The 22,424-nt window shown below is 36.1% G+C and overlaps 1 protein-coding gene across 9 annotated transcripts in view; it reads right to left on the bottom strand.

Moving 5' to 3' along the window:
* QTGAL (queuosine-tRNA galactosyltransferase) overlaps positions 1-22,424 on the bottom strand; it is a 152,882-nt gene that overhangs the window by 67,045 nt on the left and 63,413 nt on the right. The gene's annotated exons all lie outside the window — the stretch shown is intronic.

Raw genomic sequence — 22,424 nt, 5'->3', positions numbered from 1 at the left:
TACATTTGCTGTGTATCTGTGAACGTAAATAAATCAGTACTGTCAAGTTTCATTCAGTAACTATGGAACTTTCAAATATGCCCTTTTCCAAATGCAAATAATTTCTCAGCAAAAGACCTTATATAATTCTACAGTCTCATCATACTACAAACTATCTGAATTTCTGAGACATTGACGTTTACATTCATTTGCCCCCTTCCCCACCCCCCCCCCCGTGTTTCACCCCTTCCCCCATCCTCAGTGAGTCCTTGGCTTGGAACTTCAGTATCTTAGTAAAAGACAGCCTATCCTGTCCCTAGGAAAAAAGGCCCCGTTTATAACCTTCTGGCTTTCAAAAATGCCACTATCTAAGAAAAGACAAGGAACACTCAACCAACCAACAAAAACAAAAAGTAGAAAAAAAGGTGAGGGATTTTTAGAAAAATAAGGAGAGCCCAAGAAGTGACCAGAGCGCTAAGCTTCTACTCAGCAAAGTCTGTGAAAACTCTATTAATTCAGCTCAGTGGTCAAGAAGGATTTAAGGTGCAGAAACACTTTATCCACTTGTACTCTACTGGTACTTACATCTTTCCAGACGTTGCTTTGACCAGATACTTTTTCAGAACTCTACATTTGGAGCTTTGCAAATCTTTGAAAATGGGCATGTGGAAACTGCTCACGGAGAGCACTGACTTCTGTTAGCAGAATAATCAGAATGATGGAAAGCAGACATCACACTGGAGTTTTATTTCTAATAAATGGGCTGAAACATTAGGACGCTTACTTATGGAAACCTGTTTACTAAGGTGAGAAAGTTATATTCTTGATTCACCATCTACTAGCATCTACTTCACTGTTTTCATGGGAGGAATTGCAATGAAGATCAATCACCCCTGAAGAAGCCAGTAGGAATACTTAAGCCATTTCAAATGCTAGGATCTTGTACCCCCTCTTTGTTGGCAGAAACTCTCCTGTTATGTACAGACTATACTATTGGCAGATGCTACCAATATTTTGAGGCATTTTTTTAACGTGTTCATTTCTCTATATCACACCAGAAAAAAACCCTCATCGCTCAGGAAAATTATACATTAGTCCAGGTGTTTGCCATTCTTCTTGTTTCAAAATAACACACAAGAAAAATGTCCACATAGATATTTCCCCTCCCATATACTTGAAAATCAACTAGTAAGTCTGGATGCAAGTTCACCATGAACACAAAGCACAGAATTAGGGCAGAAAACCAGCATTTGCTCTCAACACCACTCCTAACAAAAAGTGGCAACCAAGTCTTCATCACTCTCAAACTTAAACTATTCCAGATGAATGCATCTGGAATTAATACACCTGTATTGATACAGAGCACATCATAAAACACAAACCTTGAGTAACTGCTGGAACAAGGATAAATATAACTAGTTTTCTACTTTTTTTGAAGAATATTTTCCAATTTCTACAGGTTTTAACTTTGGTCTTGGATGCAAACAATAGAGCTTCAGAATACCAGCACTTCCAAATAGCTTGAAAATATAAGTGTCACTGATATATTTCATTCAATGAAAATGACATTAACTGTCAACAAACCAAATACTATGAATGAATTAGAATTCCTTTTCTTCATTAAACTCTCCTAATCACACAATTACTGCTTGTTAGGACAAGTTCCCTACACAGTCCTTCTGTCAACAACAAATAATCAGCTTCACCCACCTGAAAATTCAGATAAACTATTTGAAATAATAATGGGGAGCCTGCATAAGTCCTCTCTTTGTCTTCATTCAAGCATGTTCAAGCAAACAGAAAACACAGAGCAGATTCAATGAGATTGAACAGTGCACTCATCTGCTCAGTTATCTAAGACGCAGATATTTTGGGTTCATCTAGGCAGCTATACAGACCATTACCAGCTGAAAACATGATCCATTTTCATCCGACAACCTTTTAAGCTTGTCACAGAAATGTTAGCATTATTACATCCAGTTTAATCAGGTCAGGAATCTGGGAGAGAGCCTAACTCAACCTCAGATACAACAGAAATCTACCAGCACTACTAACACATCCAAGTCATTTTCTTCCCTTGACCCCCTATGGCAGTTTACCACATTTTCTGATAGGTAACTCCTTTGACCTGGGATTCACATACAATGAATCCTCAGCCATGGGTCTTGCCTTAATCCACCCTTAATTTTCTCTCTAATTCCCAAAAGAGGGAACCCTGAAAAACGAGGAAGTAGTCTGTTCAATTTCTCTGCCACAGTATACGGGAAAGAAATCAGATTTGGCCCCACTGTCTTTTCCAATACAAACTGAAGAAGTTAAGCCAAATTAAAAATTTCATGCATAGAGCAGAGTAATACATTTTCAAGAAGTTATTAGTCCTTTTAATACAGGATTACTGAATGTAGCATTGCAAGCTGTGATGCTATTAAAACAACTGTACGAATCCAGCAGGAAAAGAGCTTTGCTGGAAATCTTATGTAAGGACAAATTCCCTAGATTAAAGGATTTAAACAATGAGCTGTCAAACAAGGCTTCTAGGGGTATTTACAAGATGAATTACTATTTTAAAATCCATACAGAACTTTTTTGCACTGCCCAGTGAAAGCCAATATAGCCATTCATTCTAACATTTATGCTAACAGCCCAGTCAAGCTATGTCACATTAAAAACTGCAATGCTTAATAGACCACGAATGAAGAGGTATCCTCCTTCTTATGGGAATGAGACATAAGAAGGACATTAGAATGCCCAACTGCCAGATTCTTAAGAATCCACTCGTATGCCATATGTTTGTTGTGCAACTCAAATGATGCATATGTATGTATATACGTACACGCAAAGATCTGAAAAATACCCAGTGCTTGCAGGTGCAACATTGCATCTGCTGCAGCCAGTTTTTATGTTTTTATCTTAACACTGGGGTCAGTACTACTCTGGATACAAGTAGAAATGTAATTTGCTTTTGTTTTTTGAAGAGCTCTAAAAGTTAGAAAAGCTCTAAGGAACTTTGATATGCACCCCTAACTTTTGTTCAAGCCTTTGAAGCTTACAGCAACATTTAATTGATGGATACATTTCCATCCAGTTCAGTAATTCAGAGGTTAAAGGGGCGAGACTGGAGGGAGGAGAAAGGCTTCAGCAACTTCTTGTCAGTATTGAATTGTAAATAAAGGTTTAAGCCACTCAAAATTCTATCTTTTGTGTGGATTTCATAAAGTCTTCACAGATATCAATTAGTATTATTCAAGGCCTACAGGTGTCTCAAATTCCTTAAATGCCCTGCTGATTTTAAAGTGCTTTTAAATGTATCCTTCTACAACCACTGTTATGCTTTCTAAACAAGCAAATTAAAATTCCATAGACTAGGAAGGCAAGGATTGTTTCAGTTCATTAGAGTGTGATCCCCAACTTCCATTTTCCAAAAATCCATTTTGTTAGACAAGACTCAGTTTATATTGTATTAAATACTTCTCTTCATTTTTTCCAAATACTTACCTCAAATTAGCTCTACAAGTTCCCCAAGAAGTTTCTCAAAAGCATGCACTGTTATTTTTAATCAAGGGATACTAGTCTAATGGACAGCACATTGAGCTTATAAATGTTCTACACTACCTAACAAAACTAACCTGAATTGCAGTTTATTTTTTTAAGGGATAAATCACAGTAACTGCTAGAATTTCCAGATCTAATTACTGATTCCCTAGCAAAGAGAAGTTAAATTCTCCTATGCCAAATAAGCATGAGGGTTATGAACTGGTAGGAAATACACAGAATAGATTAAAACTAAGATTAAGAGAATGTATTTGGATGACCTGTAAATAAAGCAGTGAAACAACTACAGATGACAATCTAGCAAAATACAGTTACATGGAAATGATCAATTTATATTTTGCAAGAAAATACATACTTCCTCTGCACCAGCAGCAATCCTCGCTATCAACTAATAAAGATACCTGTGATTTCAGAGGTGTTTCTTCAAGCTTGCGAGTTAAAGGTGAACAGAACCATAAACAAAACCCATAGGAAAATTTCTGAGTTGCAGCTAACATCAAGCTAGGATCAGTGCAAACTGAAAGAGGAAAAAAAAAGGAAAAACATCTGTCTGAATAATCCCTTTGAAGTTTTTCAATAGACAAATGTCATGTAGGTTTCGTTTATAGCATAAGAATACTGTAAACTCAGAAGCATTATGACTGTGAACTGAATTTGCTCCAGCTACATCTGAAAAAGGGCTGATATTAACACACACCATTGTTAAAATGCTTTACTAAATGACTAGCTACTTAATGCAATGTCTCAGTTGTGAAAAAGCCTTAAGCTCTCCTGTTGCTAAAACTGGAAGTAGACATTTGCCCTGATCACGCAGATTCTGTGTATATATCGTACTGCTTCTCTTTCTTTATGAACAGGATGCTCATATCTTCCTAGAATGCCCTTATAGAAATGTGACTATGAAAGTGAAGCTAGGCAAAAACAGCTGGCATTGCAGAAAAATCTCTTATCTAAGCAGTGGCTCAACTAAGATTTCTGTAACATAACAGGCTTTGTTCACCTACAAAGTATTTATGATCTTTAAAGAAAGACATTAAAAAACATTATCAGTTACTGTCTATACAAGACTGGGTATACAACACCGAGTATACAAGACCTATTCCCCTATGTTCTTCTGAAACATACATACAATTGCCAGTAATTTTTCCTGGTACTTTACTGTATAAACAGCCTGTTAGAAAAGTCACCATCACCAGCAATGCTCCTCCCCAGCTAAATCCCTCTTTCAGCTTTACCCGACTGTCTTTTTAAACAGGAAGCCAAAACATATAGGTTTTCTTTTTCTCTTTTTTTTTTTTTAATAAGGTTGCTATCTTAGTTTAAACTTTTTTCATAAATACAACTTTTAAGTCTTCATGTGAAAATACTTCAAACACTGAGACTACCCTTCACCCAACTGCTCCACCCACAAATCAGTAATACAATGCTAAAAGAAAAGCAGAACTTTCCATAAGTCATATTCATAAACGTATGAATCAAATATTTAATTTTCTTCATTATTTTTGCTTTAAAATAACATGCATAGACAATAGTTCATATAAACTGCAATGATGGAGTGCAATTGTAAGAACAAAATTGTTTTATTCTATTTCTTGATGTATATCTAGGGCAAGTGTAAGTTCTTCTGAAAACCACATTAAAGGGCAAGAGTGACTGGACTGGTGACATTAGAAAGGAAGACAATGTATTAAGGCAATGAAGAGGTGCTAAGACAGTTTGATTACTCATCAAGATAAAGGGGAGTGAAATTTGGAGAAATAAATAACTTCTGTCAGATTGTTACCACTCTCCCTTTTGAACTAAAGTGCTGCACCACGAGTTCATCTACACTGATCCATAGTCAAAGGGGGAGGAGGTGGCCTCGTATTCCCCATGCCCACCATCCCTTCCTGGCCTCAGTCCATTCCCTCCCCTTGCATCAGTTGTATCACTTCCTCAGCTATAGGATGAACTGATTCAGCTTACTAAGCTGGCAAAAAAGGATACCAACAAATGAGAAAAAAAAAAGGAAGTGAGAGGAAGAGAGAGGGAGGAGCTTGGCTGAATTTTTTGGTGGCAGTAAGCCATGAGATCAGCTCTGCTGCATTATGTAGCTGCACCATGAATGTGAAGCTCTGCAAAACTGAGCTGACGTAACTGCACACCACTGTGGTTGTGAAGAGGATCTGCTGCTCCTTCCCTCCTGGCCACACATTCCCCGCTATTTCCCTTGCTACAGCCCTGCTGTTTGTCTGAACCCTCAGCAAGTCAATTCAGCTTGCTAACCAAGCGAAAAAAAACCCACCAAAACCCTATTTTTCTCTCCTTATTTCCTACGTGATTGGCAAGCTAAATTGGGTCATCCAGGAGGAGACAATTACGAGAAATGGCTCAAGAGAGGGTACTGGGGCTGCCCTGCTGTCAGTGGGGTTTTCTGGGTGACAATGAATTCTTAGACAAGCTCAGCAGCTCTTAAGGAACCTTAGGAAGCAACCCTTATACCAATCTAAGTTAACAACTGCCTTGCTTCTGCCTCCTCCCTCCATTGTGCCAGCACAGATGCTCCTCCACACCTTGATGAAGTAGTTCCGTATATCAAACAAACAGGAAAACTTTTTTCTTTTCTTTGTGAAGAGCTGAATTGGCTCATTAAGAAGTCAGCTAAACCCTTGTACCAGCAAGGAAATCGGTGGGATCATGTAGAAAGGAGAGAGAGAGGGTAGGATTTATGTAAACTAAAATGTCAAAGAACCACAGCTTAAAAATACAGTGAAGTGCATTTAAACACAGAAGCCAAGATTTTACTGAAATCAGTCTGAAATAGGTATTCACTCTAAGAGAAACTTTATGCTGAATGATGCTTTGTTAAAAAATAAAAATGTCACTGCTGCTTTGTTTAGACTAACAAAGGACAGAAATGAACACACACAACTTTGATTTACAATTCTGTGAAAATAAAATATAGTTTGTAATGTTTTCTGTCTATTACTTCCCATATCACTGTTAACTAGAAGTCTTCTACACATTTACCTTTCTCATTTTCACACCTTTTGCAGGTAATGCAACAGCATCTACAACACAACCATAAAGGATCTAATACAAAATGACCTGGAGACATGACAATGCTATTGCCTCTGTAGTATACACAGAGGTAACAGCCACTTACTTTCTGATAACATTAAATATTAACTGCTGTCTGTGAGCCATGACTTCTGAGAAGATGGCTTCCACAGTAAGGACAATTCTCAGCAGTTCTCTACAACCACAGTACTGCTTAATAACATGAAAAAATATTGTACATCAAAGCTGCATTTGGTTCAGCTGTAAACAGCAAAGGACTTGCTGATCACACATTTTTTACTTCAGATTTCCAAGTACAGCTGGATACTGGTGTTCTAAGTAAATAGGCTAATGTGGCAATTATACAATACTTCAGCCCAGATCAGACTGATCATATTTCGCTTTTAATCCCACATATAAAATCAACCAAGCAAGCAAGGTGGAGGTCTTCACTCTAATCCCAATTTTGCTTTTGCTATAGATATCATCATAGTCTTCATTTCTCCTGAAAACAAGGAGACAGGACTGCTTTGCAGAAACTAGAAATCTGGAAATGCTGCAATCATGAATGCTGGCTGAAAGATGTCACGAAAAACAACTGCAGGAATTTAGCCTGTTGTGCACATGGGGGAAGGCAATGAAGAACAGAATACTCCCCTCTTGGACACCACCAGCAGAGTGGCATGGGAGTCCTTAAAGTATGAAAGATCTAATCTGTTCCTAATTCAGATACTTTTCCTTCAATGTGGAGATCTTTCACAGAGGCTTGCATTTATTTCCACAGAAAGCCTGAAACTCAGCAGAGTCTCTGGGCTGGCAACCAAATGGGACGCATATTCAGCTGCAAAGACTCCTTTACCAGACTTCCCTGGAGTAAATCCATGGCAGATGTCTTTGAAGCTAAGAAGGTTGGAATGAGGTTAGCCAGTGCTTCTCCTATGGCTAGGTTGGCTCTAGTTTCTTGCTTGAGCAAGTGATGAATCTTGAAGCTGAGACTCATTCAAAATTCAAAAGCAGTTGCAATAGGACTTCTCTCTTGGCCATTTTCCAGACAGTACAAGCATCAAAAATGCAGATCTGATTGTAGAATATGATATTCAGATTAAAGGATAAAAACAGAAGTCCTTCAGAAAAGGCTTCAAAATAGACATGGGAAAACACTACTCAGATGGAAAATTGAACAGCGGGTTTTTCTGACTCAGATGTGGGTGAGAGATTCTTCAATGGCAACAGACAAACTCACACTTAAATGAAAGACACCAAGCAGTTACAGCTCACCTCTACAGATGTTGCAAAAGAAAAGTTTTCCAGTCCCTTAGGACTGGTAATGGACATACTCAGTGTAAGACTGCACACCAGGATTCTCTACCAAAGGACCTTTCTGTCAGACTGCTGGCTTACTTACCAAAATAAACTAATTACTAAAATAGTCCTTTAAAGGAGATCAGTTCCAGCTTAAGAAAAGTTAATAGAAAACTCAACCATTTTTGTGCTCTGGTTTCAGCTATATTCAGAAGCATATTTGAAAGTAGTTTTGATTTTAGAGACTACAGTACATTGTAGCTTAAGGTTCACAGAACAGACAGATGTGTTTCTACGACACTTAGGTGACAGTGAGAAAGGTCTCAGAAATTCTAGATACCAGACATAGAATGAAGTAAGATTTTGAAAGATAGAGTTGTGAAGTTTCTTCTATAAGCTTTTGCTGAACATGTTACAGAGGTGACTTTCCACACTCTTAATTATTCCAGGGCTTCACGTATCATCCAACCTATTCTTGTACCTTTGCAAATGACTATGTCATATTGCCTTATGTAAGACACTGCTATTCATGTTCAGTGACTCTAAATTCAGGCAAATAATCCAAACATTTCTGCCCAAATAGAGAGTAGCACATATAAACCTTTATATGGTCTTCATTGGTGTATATACACCTGTTGCATCCCCCCAATAAAATCATGGCATGGTATCATGACAGACTTTTGTTTGTCCCAGTGTTCTTGGAAACCAATGAGCCAGACTTGACAATGCTGATCTTTAATGATGGTTAAGTCCTTGAAAGAGCCACCAAAAAAAAGTATCAAGAACCTAAAAATGGTTAATTAAGACAGAAATATGCATCCTTTTTTAATCAAGTTTTCACTATTTTTAGAGATCAATCCTTTGATGGTTTAAGTCACACAATTTTGTATTACAATTCTGAGTGTATGTTCTCATTTCCAAGAGCAAATACATTCCATTTAAGCTAAGTGCACAATGAAGGTCAAGTCTGTGAATCCATACAGAACCTAAATTTACTAGTGAGTAGAGAACAGTCCACATATCTCTTGACTGGCTGAAACTCAAGTAATTATTACAAAAACATACTTGAGAAAGTAGAAGCTGAATAGAAATCAACAATCGAAGGCTGTGAGATGAGAATAATAATGGTTTTTAAATGAAAACAATGCAGTTTTTAAAAAAGTTTATGCCGGACATAGGGGTTTTGACAATGAGCTGAAAACATTTTCTGGGTTTTTTCCCAATCATACAAACAAGCACTTTACTTGAATACCACATGCATTGTTCTTTTTTTCTTGGAGCCTAAAGTAGTGAAATAACAGCTACTTTATAAATTAAGAAATAAAAATGTTCAAATTCAGTCACTTCTGTGCGAAGTTAGAAAGCCATACAGTCTTTAGCTTGCCCTCCTCCCCTAAATGAGTCACTTAACCATTTTTCAGCTGTTAATATTTATTTTCTGTTGGACAGTAAAAATAGACATCTTCAAACAAAATTCTTGCGCACACTTCACGATCCACTGTGTACTGTATGGTAACTAGTTTGATGTCAATACCATAAATAAATTCTTAATCTGTTTCATAATTAGTACTGTGCCCAAAAGGTGGCCAACATTTACTACTGATAACCATGTTCACATACTGTTTTTTTACTCTTTTTTTTTTCTGAGATGCTAGTAGAGTAAGGCCGACTGTTCACTTTACCAGAAAAAAAAAAAACAAACCCAAACTAAAAAAGAACCACTTCCCTCTGGTGCTCAAATTCACCACATCTTTAGATTCATTTTAAGTTTATGCAGCTGACAGAATTAAGAATAAACATTACTATACAAAAAATGCTGACACAAGTACTAAACCACAGAGCAGCTGATCTTATGTGCATGCATCATAATGAACTCCCTGATGTAGTTTTCAACTTGGAAAAAACCCTATGTGTCTTCTATTTTAGATTCCTTTCAACAGTTAACAACTAAAGGCCTTATTCATGAGGTAAATTTATCTTGGGAAATGCCCTGAAAGCACAGACTGTACTCTTCCTATGTACAGTAGCTTACTATTTTCTGAAGATTTATCACATTTCTCATTAAGAGATTACATTTCCATTATTTTCAAAACTGATTATATTATACAGCACTTTTACTAAAAAAGTAAAGGATTTTTTCATGACCCTTCTCTTCTGAACACACTTACCTAGTTATATAAATCTTGTAATTAAGGGATTTAGGCTCAATCATTTTATCCTTGTTTTTTATTGTCTTGTGTTTATTTATTGTTACAGCAGCAGCTGAAGGAAGCATTCGGAAAGATCTCACAAGGAAAAATTCTTGTTGGCTTTTCCCACTATAAGTGTCCAGCCAGCTTCTGTATAATCACACAATAGCTAGTGAATTACAGAGTGTGATTTTTAATTTATTGCAAGATTTCTCTTTTTTTTTTTTTTTTTTTTTTTTTGGCAACATGGATCTCCAATCCAAGAACCACATTCAAAGTCTAGATGACACTGGTTTCTGGTTTCAGTTCATTCTTTACTTTGGTCATGATGTGAAATGTAAATCAACCATACAATGGAATGTAGCTGATGTTTGCTAACATTTCTTTGACACTGAAATGTAGGGATCTGACATGAGAAAGCCAAAGAACAAGAATATAAAGATGGATGGTGAATATTTATATAATTATTAAATTGTAAGCACTGTTCTTCTCCTGTATTGTTAAAGGGTATGATTCCATCTCCTGAGAGCATCATCCCCCACTCAACTAACTAAAGAACTGAAGAAACTGAAGAAAAAAATGTTCTGTTTTAACAAATTATGCATTTAGATTATATTCTAAATTATGATCTGCATAAAAGAATTTAGCTCTCAATGACATACAACTTGATCAAATACTTATAGGTAAAGATACAAATTTCCTTTAGGTTTAAACCCTTCTCCGCCAAAATGTCCTGTTCCAGGCTATTTTCTAAAAGTATAAAAATGCAAGTAAGCTTTACTCAAATAGTTGAAAGATATCTCACATTTTATTTATACATGTAATAAGAAACTTGGATCTCTCTGAACACAGGGAAGTCCATTTATTTTCTGACCCACAGAACTCAAAGAAAATGATTCAGAGATTTAAAGGAACAAAACCATACACACTTGGAAGGATGGTTTTGAAGCCAAATACATAGGTATGATAACATAGCTATTCTGTATGAGCATCTTAAGAGTGAGTATGAAACTTTTGGTTTATAACTGCTTTGATATACATGTAATCTATGCATTCTTGTGCATCAGTATTTTACCAATCAGGAATTGACAAGCTACACAAAACACAAAATAGATCTACCATTTATACTGCACTTCCTTGAATTTCTTGAAGATTCCCAAGGTAGAAGGATAGCAACAACAAAAGAAGCATTTGAAATGGCTATACCACCATCCAACACATGGGATAAGGGATAAACAATATTGCAAACATGGACAAGAGAGCGAATGTTTTGAAAGCAGAATTATGTTCAATTGAAAGATCAACTGAGAAATAAGTGAACTCATTATGAAAGAAAAAGAAGGAGATGCCATGTATTCAGAAATAAAGACTCGTAAAAAAGGGTGCAGGACAGTATCCGACAGCAGGACTCTTAACTACATCCAGAAAGATGATGCTGCAGTCTATGCAAACAAAAAAGGAGCTGAAGAACACTTAGGTTTTTATGTACTAAAAGCAACACATAGCAGCCTGGTCAGAGAACTAAAGTGGTTTCGTTCCCGCAAATGCTCCTTAATGCATGTAAACAGATACTGTTTTCCTAAATAGTACCCTGAACAACGATTAACGACACTTCTGTGTTAGCTCTTATAAGTGAAATTACTTTTTAATATAAACAAACATTAGGAGATATAGACAAAGTGTGAACAAGCAGGGAACATGCTTGTGCCACATACCTCTGTAGATGTTATTAATATTCAGCCAGTTCAGTAACACAGTCACAGGAACTCAGTGCTGGTTCAGCGGAGACAGTGGCAATGCCAATAACCTTAATCAGTTTAAACTTTTAAGAAGCTCAGCCTACTTCCACAGACTTGACTTCTTGGCCTGCTTTTTCCTATAGATTTCCAAAGTATCTCCTTGGTTTTAATTTCCATATTGCTCAGCTCAGTGCACTCCAAGTGACACTGCTGATCCGCTGAGCTCTGACTGTTCTGTTTCTGAAGCTAGAAACTCACAGTCCATCTCTTTTTCACTTGTCCTTCACTGCAAAATATGGCAGGTAAATCTTCGCCTTCTTCAGTTCTACTCCTGTGTAATAATCTCTTCATGGGGCGAAGAGACTATAAAATACAACCACTTTCTCTATTATGTTTTGCCACTATTTATACTGAGTATGGTGGCTGCATGGATTTTAATTTGTGATCTTTTCAGAACATAGAATACATATATAAATCCTACAGGATTGTGGATTTGGTGGTTTGGTTGTTTGGGTTTTTTTGCATTTTTGCATGAATTCCCAGTATCAACTGCTGCACATTTAAACATCCCTCAGTGACAGGTGGTCTAGGCTTTTTTGTTGTTTTGTTTTGTTGGGTTTTTTTAATTAAACAGCTTTTGTGGTGGTGACAGTCTCAGTTTCAAGTTCTTTGTCATGTTTCCATTCTGCTGTAACTCAGTAATACCTGGTAGAGGTCTGAGTTTAGTTTTCTTTTAAGTAGCATTTAGGCTTTTCTGATATCATAGTTCACAAGACTATTATATGACAGATACTCCTAAGTACCAGGCATAAAATCACACCATTCTGGCAACATTTCAACTCATAACAATCAAATCGTGATATGCTGTCACTTTTAGAACCTGTAAACCATAAAAATGAAATACAGCTTTTGCACACAAGATTTTATACCTTTTCCAATACTTTACTTCTCTAAATAAAAAAACAGAACCCATTTATCATTCTTCATTTGATGGCCCTACCAAATTGTTTGAGAGCAAAATAAATTACCTCTGCCACCTTTCCTAGCACAGAGTTAGGTTTCCTTCTGGCACATTTGCATGGCTGAATTTTATTTTTTGTGAGGTTTAACTTCCCCTTGGTAAAAAAGTTTCTTACTACATTCTCCAGATTTTTATGTTGATTGGAATTATCAACTCATTGGAAATTTAGTTTTTCTTTTACTATACCTGTACTTTCAGTTCTGCTTTTTCTCTGTATCCTTGTAGGTTGTTCTGCAATAAAATCTCTCCCAGCAACTGACAGCCTTAGTTCATAGTGGCTATTTTCTCATCACATCTTGCAATCTGATTCGATTATGTCTGAAAACCTTGATGGGCTTTTTATATATTCAAGTTCAGGTCTTACAGTTGTATTTTCTCTCATTTTTAAGTCTCTTTCCTGCACTAAGGTTTATTTAAATTAGAATTTCTGTGCTTTCAAAAATTACGCATCTGAAGAGAAACAAACTTGCTGACAAATGGATCACATCCTAGTCCCTCCTCTTAATGTCTTCTATGAGAAAATTAAAGAAAAATAAAATCAAAAGCCAGAAACAGAGGAAAGAACTTGCAGGGCATCACAGGGGGAAAGAACAGAGTGAGAACAGTATAGGTCTCTCAGGATACTGTGACAACTGCTCTCAGCAACAAAAATCTGCTTCAATAAAATGCCTAGAAATGACACATTTTAAACCAAACTTCAAGGAGCCAGACACAACATGCACAGTACAAACTGGAATTCACCCATAATTCCCCACCATGAAGAGGTAGAAAAATATAAACATAATCTCATTTTGCCATTATTGCTTAAAGATAGTAGACATGACAGAAAAGCCCAGTGACAAAAAGAGAAGCACATTTGCCTGTGATTACCTCATCTTCTTGCACACTGCCTCACTTAATTCTTCTAGAAATACACATTGTGTTGTTTTATAAACTTCATTTTCATTTCCTTTTCAGGGAGTTGTCTATCAACAGCCATTATTATAGTGCCCTAACTATGTCAACTCCACATAAAAGTTCCAGCTTTCTATCCAAACATCCCTCAGCTTCTTTCTCAAAGGCTTATAAGGAAACAGAAGGAAACACAATATAAAAGCACTGGAGCATATATCTATACACCTCCACCACCAAAATAGAAAAAGCAGTGACCCAGAAATACTCTGAACTGTGTACAGTTCTTTAAAGACCACAAGCAATCAACAGAATGTATCTTGGGTCTATACAAATCATAATAATATTTTTCTTTTTTCCTCTTTTTTTTTTTTTCCTTAAACAAGTGTAATTGTAACCTCTCATGGCATGTGATGATGTCTGTGGTAAGAAGGCTAGAAGTAAAATCAGGGTGCCCCACAGTCTGTGGACATACAGACACTGACTCAAATGAAACTAGAACTCTAACCTGCAAGAAAAAAGGGTTGGTTTAAATACATTTCTTGATGAAAAAACTTCTAAAACCTCTGTTAAGTGTGGCATCCAACTGAGTGAAGTGAAACAGGTCTTTTTCTCCAAAACATAGCACAGTGCATTTTCATAGCAGGTGGAAAGGAACAGTAGAGTGGAATTCTGTCACAGCAGTAGGTGATGGACTACTTGGCTCTTCTAGCATTTTTTTTTTTAATGTTCTATGTTGAATTTGTTGGACATTTACTTAGGAAGCACGTGCTTGTTTGCAGCACAACCTCAAGAACTCTTTGTTTTTCTCCATCTACATAGACAATACCAGATTTTTTGGTAGGTTTTCAAGACCTCATCCCACTAAATAATTCAAAAAGTGATGCTTTGATTGTTTCATAACATAACACCAGGAAAACAAGCACTTTTAGCTGCTGTCATATCATGACCACCTTAAATTGTTGAATGCCTTCTCTAAAAATCTTCTCAAGCAACTGACATTTGTTACCTCTGTGTAGCATTATGCATTTTCTTTGATTCCGATGTACAAAAAGAACTGCTTTATACCCAATCCTGTAGCAGATCTAAAAGATGCAAAAATGCAAGCATGTCTCTCTTTAAATGCTTACCTTAAAGATGCTACTGCCTGTTTAAATTAAGAATAAATTAGCAAGCAATAAGATAGCACTTCCTAAAATGTCTAACATACAAAATAAAAATCATATTGCTAAAACCGCTTTATCAGTGAAGAAAATGTCAAATAAAACCTAAACCTATTGGCTTCTAAGCTGCATAATAATCTTTGTGTCTTCTGTAAATATACTAGCTACTAGAATACATGCTTTAAAACACAAACAAAAAAACCCCAGTTCTTCCATGATATTAGTCAAAGTCTGATTCTGCATTAAGGACAGAGACAACACTAATTTGTAACTTAAAGGAAGAAAAGCCTAAAAAGTAGGCAAAACACTGAATAACCTTATCTCAATATGTTTGCATTCATTAAAAAAAAGCCATCAAAACTCACAGAGCTTTGGTCCAGATTAAAAAAGAAAAAACCCTAATCCTTTGTTTAACATCAATAACAACTTAATAACAATGTTGCATATACAGAACTCCAAGCTGCCTTCATACACAAACTGCCATAGTGACAGTAAGTCAGCGAGTCTTTCATACACCAGTCCCTTTGATCCAAACATGTAAGAAGCTCATGCCCAAACACACTCACTGCATCTTCATGCTTCAATTCACAAAGTACAGAACAGCAGTTTTAGTGTCAGACTTGTTAAGCAAGAGCAGGAAGACAATCCAGAAACAGTCACACAGTTTGTTATTTCATTCCAACAATTGGCATTTTTAATCATTGATTTTTTTACCATTAAAAGCAATTTCTGAGTGCTAATACAGCTCTTTTGATGGTTCACCAAATTCACACTAATCCATGAAAAACAAACCCCCAAGAGATTGGAAAAGATTTGGCAATTTCAGTTTCCAAGGTAGACAAACCAGTATTGTTAATTTTGCCTTCTCCTCTCAGTCTTTTGCATACAAATTACCTTTCTTGAACTCCCCTCTCTCGTTTCAGATTCTTTCCTCCCATACCTCTCAAGACAACTTTCAAAACTACAGTCCTCAGTAAGCTTCCCAATCCTTTTCTTTCTACCGCTTCTCTGAAAAAGAAAACCCCACACGCACAGCATTTCTTATCCCATTCCTGGCATCCAGCAGACTCGCTGTCCGGTGGACATAGCAAACCATTCTATTAAATTGTGATATGCTCTGAGGGTTGCACAGCAAGCATCTAAGAAGGCTCTGTGTGTCTGTGGAGAGTACTTGTGCATTAGATTTGAAACAACACGCTGAGTTCAGCAAAAAGATTGCTGGACCTTGCAACTGCATAAAAAAAGCTGTCAGGGTGAGAAAGGGAAAGCCATTCATGTTTGATGAGAAAGGTAGAAGTATTTAGGTTTAAAATGATTCTTTTCTGATTGAAAACAATCAAAGGCTAAGGAAAAAGAGGCATTTTGTTGTCTAACTGTATTCCAAATTATGCCTTTATTGATGGAACACAGAATTCTGACAGGGAGGGTGGCGGATACAGAGGAAAAGTGGATGAACCCGGGGGATACAAAGAAATCACCTGCTAGAGAAGGAAAAAACAACAGACAAAATGGACTGCAAATCTTAAAGAAAAAGAGGCAGCAGCAGAGGCCTGCATGTCAAGAAAATGAAGGGGACTGAACAATAGCAGGATATCTCTGGGTATCAAAGGACTAAAAGTCCAATGGCATTATACATGCAAAAGCAGTGCATATTACTTAAGTTGTTTATATTGGTAGGTGTGAAGGTCAGCTACTTATGTGCACTTAATGTCACTTGACATTAAAAGGACAAAACAGGATCCTACTTTAAAATTGACACTTTGTTTTTACTGACTTCTAATGAGATATAATCTGAAGGGCTTAAAAAGGGACTAGCAGCCAAAAGAATTATTTATTAATCTAAGGATAACTAGCTAAACATGCAATTAGGAGTGGAGAGAAAGGGTTAAAATAGTCAGTTTTGTGCTAAAACAAACAAACCAACCAACAAAATCTTTCTTCAATTCAGGCTTAAAGGTTCTCACTTCTTCCATTACTGAATACAGATGATTCACAGCTGTTTGGCATCTGTTGCACTTCTACCTAGCAAATGCATTCTCTTTGTCATTAGATATCTCCAAACACATGAACTGGAGTACTCATATCCAGTTCACTGGAGTATGAACATCCTGTATGTTACTGAACGTTCCTTATACATTTCTGATGGTGGAAATCAAGAACTAGAGACCTACAGGCATGGTAATACGAAAGCAGTATCTGCTTACCTACAGGCACGGTAATATGAAAGCAGTATCTGCTTACCTACGCCCAAGAAAAATACATGTTCACTTAGTACAGCTATTTAATTTGTGAAAGAATCTAAAACCATCACCCTTCAATTCAAAGTAAGATTTTTATTATGTACATTGTTAGCAAATAAAAAAAACTTCTTGCAGCTAGAAAGGCAGAAAAGTGTCGGTTCGTCTGATTTATGATCAGAGAAGTCTCATGTTTACTGGATGATTCGGAAAATGTAGTTGTTACTTAGCTGCAGTATTTTGCAAATGCAGGATGAGCCAAACTTTTGATTATTTTGTTTTGAAATGCAGGAGCTTTTGACCATATTAAACCAATTTTATGTATGCCACTGATTCAAAATAAAAAAGAAATGTTTATGTATTACTTTTGGCATCAAATTATTATAAAGTATCACATGGATGAAATATCTCAGTTGAAACAGCTGTGCAAAGTACTCAAATTGGCTTGTTTTCTTCCTCTTTGATAAACCTCTAGCCTGCTTGGAAATTCCTATTTTTTCCAGACCTCAGTTTGGTAGGCTTATTTGGCAATCTGTCATCTTTCACTGGCACATACTCTCTCATTTTCTAGCAGCTGCGGACATACAAATTTCCATAAAAATCTACACATATCCACTTAAAAGATCAGATTCAGAAGCTTCCAATCTGCTAAAGCAGGAAAGAATAACAGCAAAGCACAAGTAGCAGTTCTTGAGATAAATTAGAAAAATAAGATATAAAATTACCATTTACCTCTTTTCTCTTCTAAAAGTAAAAAAAAAAAAAAAAAAAAAAAACCGACATCAAGTTTTCATGATAATACAAGCACATCTACCAGGAGTGTATTTGAAACTAATACGTGCTAGCCCTGTAACACTGCACAAAAACATTCAGAACAAATGTTTTTCCTAAATGCAATATTTTAAAATGAGTGAACAGCAACAAATGTAAAGTTCTGGTCAAAAGACACACAAACTTAAAACAGTTGATGTGTATGTAAAAAAACTACAACATGGCACATGATTTGCATACACAGGCTATATGTGGACACATATATATTCCACAGCTCTCATTATTTGTAAATTCCTGACAATTAGAAGCCTGAAATAACAATAAATATTAAACACCATTTAATGCCAGTAGAAATACACATTTGCCCAACATAGCATGTTAAGACAATTCGGCAGCCTATTCACGATTATGGCTAAAGGCTACAACATCCTTGCTTTTAGCAGAAGTGGAAGAATTTTTTCACATATTGTTAGAATGATTCCCCCATCCTCCCTCCCCCCACAAAGCTCTGCACTAAGATTAATGAAGTAGTTCATGCCTTTCAGAGCTACAGGAAGCTGAAATAATGACTAAATATTCTTCAGTTATGTTTTCAGACTTGTCTGTACAACTCTCCTGAAACTCAGATTCTGATAAAATTACATTGCTCTCTCTCTCAAGGAACTACCTACCTGTAGCACAGTCTTGTTAATATTCTGATTTTCTCAGATAATTATTACAGTTTATTGGAGGACCAGTGGCATAATTCCTTGGTAAAGTATCTCAAATTCAGACAGGCATAATGAAAATACATTTTAGAAGACAATTACGGAAACTGTTCCTGAATAAGGATCTGGTTTTGCAAAAGGTAGATAAGCTACTTTTCTTTACCAGTTGCTCACACATAATTACACATAGCCAGTGAAGCAGATGTTGAGTTTTCATATACATGACATTTTTTGCTTTAAAAAGAGGCTGAATTTTCACATACACAACAACTTTTTGCTTTAAAAAGAGGTTTGAGAAATCATAAAAGCCAAAACCTGTTATTTTTATCATCATTATAAACAGACAGTAAAAATATTACAGCCAAAACCTGTTATTTTTATCATCATTGTAAACAGACAGTAAAAGTATTACTAAGAAACATTTTTGGTTTGCTGGTATCAGTGACAAGTAACATTTCTACAGTCACCAAAGTTACGACGTAAAAATTAACCAAATATATCAAACAAATACCAAATGAAAATTCAAAACAAATTTCAGCATATGTGAAGCAGTAGCAGAAATATGTAATGGTTTTAGAAAGCAGCTTATTTCTTGGTAAAATTTATTATTTGTGTTTATAGGGCTTTCTGGTAAAAGGTCAAAACTAAGAAATGCCTGCACTTCAGGCTATTCATCAAAATTCCTACAAACAACAATAAAAAGTCCTAGTGTCACAAAGATGGAACATCAGTCTGCCTTCCCACAAAATGAGATAACTATTTTGCTTATAATTTTACTTGTAACTTTGGAAAGCTTCTGACTTGGCCTGCAAATATAGAGTCAATATTAAAAACATAAACAATGCCCCCTCAACTAAACAATGTTAGCCCCCCCCCAAAAACCCAGAACAACCCCACACCCCAAAAAAACAAATTCTCTTTCTCTTCCTACAAACTTTAAACCTAATCATGCAAATCAATAACCAGCAATCCTAGCACCATAACAGTCCTTCTGTTGATGTTCTCACCATTGTATACAAATACATTTATTTTCAGAATCTTTATTTTAAGACTTCTGGGCTGGCACAAATGAAGCTAAGTAACTACTAAGCATTTGCCTTCATTAAGGATTTTTAATACTTGTAAATGCACCACCTATATTGCAAAATATATGTACCAACGCTGTCACTTAATTTACCAATTCTAACAGATTCGGAGATGTTGGGAAAAAAAATACGGCATTTAGTTTACTATTCAGAGATTCCAAATCACAATTATATAATTCAAAGAAAGCTGACCCCATCTAAATGGGGACACTCATCTATGTGTGTTAAGTGCAAGTAAAAAAATTTCTATTGATTAAAAAAATTCAGTAGCCTGGATTAAAAAAAAAAACAAACAAACTTGGTCCCTACTCTCCAATGGTTTGCTTCCTGGTCTCAGCAGAAAAACAAAAAGCCAATCCGCTCCAACTTCCCCTTGTTAATATCCCCCTCCATATTACTATTGCCCATCAATATAGTATTTCTATATGGCACAGCTTAGAAATTAATCTAGAGAAAGTAGATGATATTGTAATCTCATAATTCATGCTATATTAAAAGTAACAGCTACCATTTTCAACACATTTGTAGTTAAATACTGCCTTAATTTTCATATTCACCAAACATTTACCCTTCACAGAAATAGGTATTACATTACACAATTTGGCCTAATATTTGGCTACCTATACATTATCAATATGAAACAATGGACAGTTTCCAGTTAATTTGCGGGTAAATACTTCAGCATGACACATTCCAAATATGCGGTCTGGTGCAGATATCTTTATATTTATACAGCAGAGTTACAGGAAACTGTCATTACTAATACATAATTTTCCTGCCTTTACAGGGCTAAGAATGTTATTCCCCTAACTACTGCTCATCAGCAAGGTTCTCTTCACTGGCATGCAACCCAGCTGCAGCCATGTGGCTGTACAGCACTTCCATTCACACAGCAGATGCATTGGCCTCTCTCATACTAAAAATTTATGTATGTTAGCATTGCTTATGTCTTATTCCTAACAAATTAGCACAAGCCCTGCCACAGCAACAGCAGTCTGACATTAAGACTCAAGCTGTGTTATCATTTTCACTAAAGAGAAAGTTGAATTGTGTTCTATGTCTAGCTGCTTGCACCTGGTATCCTACTATAAAAGGAGACTTTGGACTTCACCTATCCTTAATACAGAACTTGAAACTAAAGTATTCGAGAAAACATGCTTGCTACTGAGGCATGTAATTTCTTCCTTCCTCTTTATTCTAAAATTATTCACATTACCTACCTGATGAAAAAAAGCGTAAGCAACCTAAGATTTGAGTCACACACAGAACAGGGTAGATTCTTATCACAGGGACCGTTTTCTCACTAAACAGTGAAACACGTCGTCCTCAGTAAGACAGAAAATAATTTATTGTTTCTGAGTAACAAAACATGTATTTACTACAGATACTGTTTCAGCTATTTAAGAAATATTTTTATGCTTTGCTTTTGTCATTTTATCAATACTCTATCTGTGTTCAGTAGCATCCTCTATTGTATAAAACAGCAAGGATGACAGACCCAATCATTAGCACTTGACATTAACATGCTCAAATTCCATGGCCATGGATTTATTATAAAAGCCATGAAAGAGTAAATTTAAAATATGCGAGAACATCAGAAAATTTCTTCCATTTCCAATTCAAGAAACCATCTTTCTGATCCAAAATAGCAACTACAAAGTTTCTTCTCCTTCCACTAAGCTATATTTTTGTTCATTCTCCTCTTCCCATGGTCTCCAAAAGGGCATGGGATGCTTCTTCCATCACTGCCTATACCTCTTAAACTTGAAGATCAAAATTATTTATTTGCAGTAGAAAATTTTATTAATTTTCCATCACCAATACATAGTTATTTATACAGCTCTACCAACAAAGAGGAAAATGGGAATTAATTGGACATGGCATCAGTATCATCGTTACTTCAACAACCCCATCCTGTTTGAGACAAAATGAGCCATAGTTAAAATTCTTTAACTACTGGGAGATGCCTATTTATACAAGCATGCCAAGCAGTGCTGTCAACAGAAGAGATGCTCCAGGTCACCTGCAAACCATGAGAATTTTAAAGAAAACTGCTCTGAAGCGAAAAGGATAACAATTAATCACTTCTAATTTGGAGGAAATAGCTACCATTTAAGTTCTTGAATAAAAATACATTAAAATTTTGGGGAGATTGTGCTTTAAATATGGTTCAAGCTAAAAAAATTAACATGTGAAACACCACACTGGCATTTACTGAAGTAAATGAAAGGGTCAGTTGTTATACACTTTCTGAAAGGAGGCAGCAAAAATCTAGCAAAGAAACACAAAATCCATAAGAAGTTTTTAACCCACAATTTTGTATCAATAGACACAGATCTTAGAAAACAGAACACTGAGCCTTCTAGTACCATTATTCTTTCAGCCGAGACACAGAACCAAGGCCTCACAAAAGTGACTTTGTATAATTTAACTGGGCTATAGCCCACAAAAACTGCTATCACTGACGCCCAGCGTGCTGACAGGAAATAGTTGCTGCCTTGAGCCTTGATCTACCCACGTGAAATGGAGCTTGCTGGCTGACCACAGACCGGCCTCTGTTCTCTTTGTAATTGTCAACATCTGCTCTGCAGATCTATGAATAATTTTATGACACACACACAAAAAAATCTCTCCTACTGACTCCAAAGGTTGTTGGTTTTGTTTTTTTCTTTTTAAACACGTGTAATCTGACACTGAGATTAAGAGAGAGCCTGTTTTGCTCATAGGTTAAGATTTACATTCTTCTGAA

The sequence above is a fragment of the Buteo buteo genome, chromosome 13, assembly GCF_964188355.1.
Source record: "Buteo buteo chromosome 13, bButBut1.hap1.1, whole genome shotgun sequence".
Lineage (NCBI taxonomy): Eukaryota > Metazoa > Chordata > Aves > Accipitriformes > Accipitridae > Buteo > Buteo buteo.
This window is presented reverse-complemented; position numbering and strand designations above follow the sequence as displayed.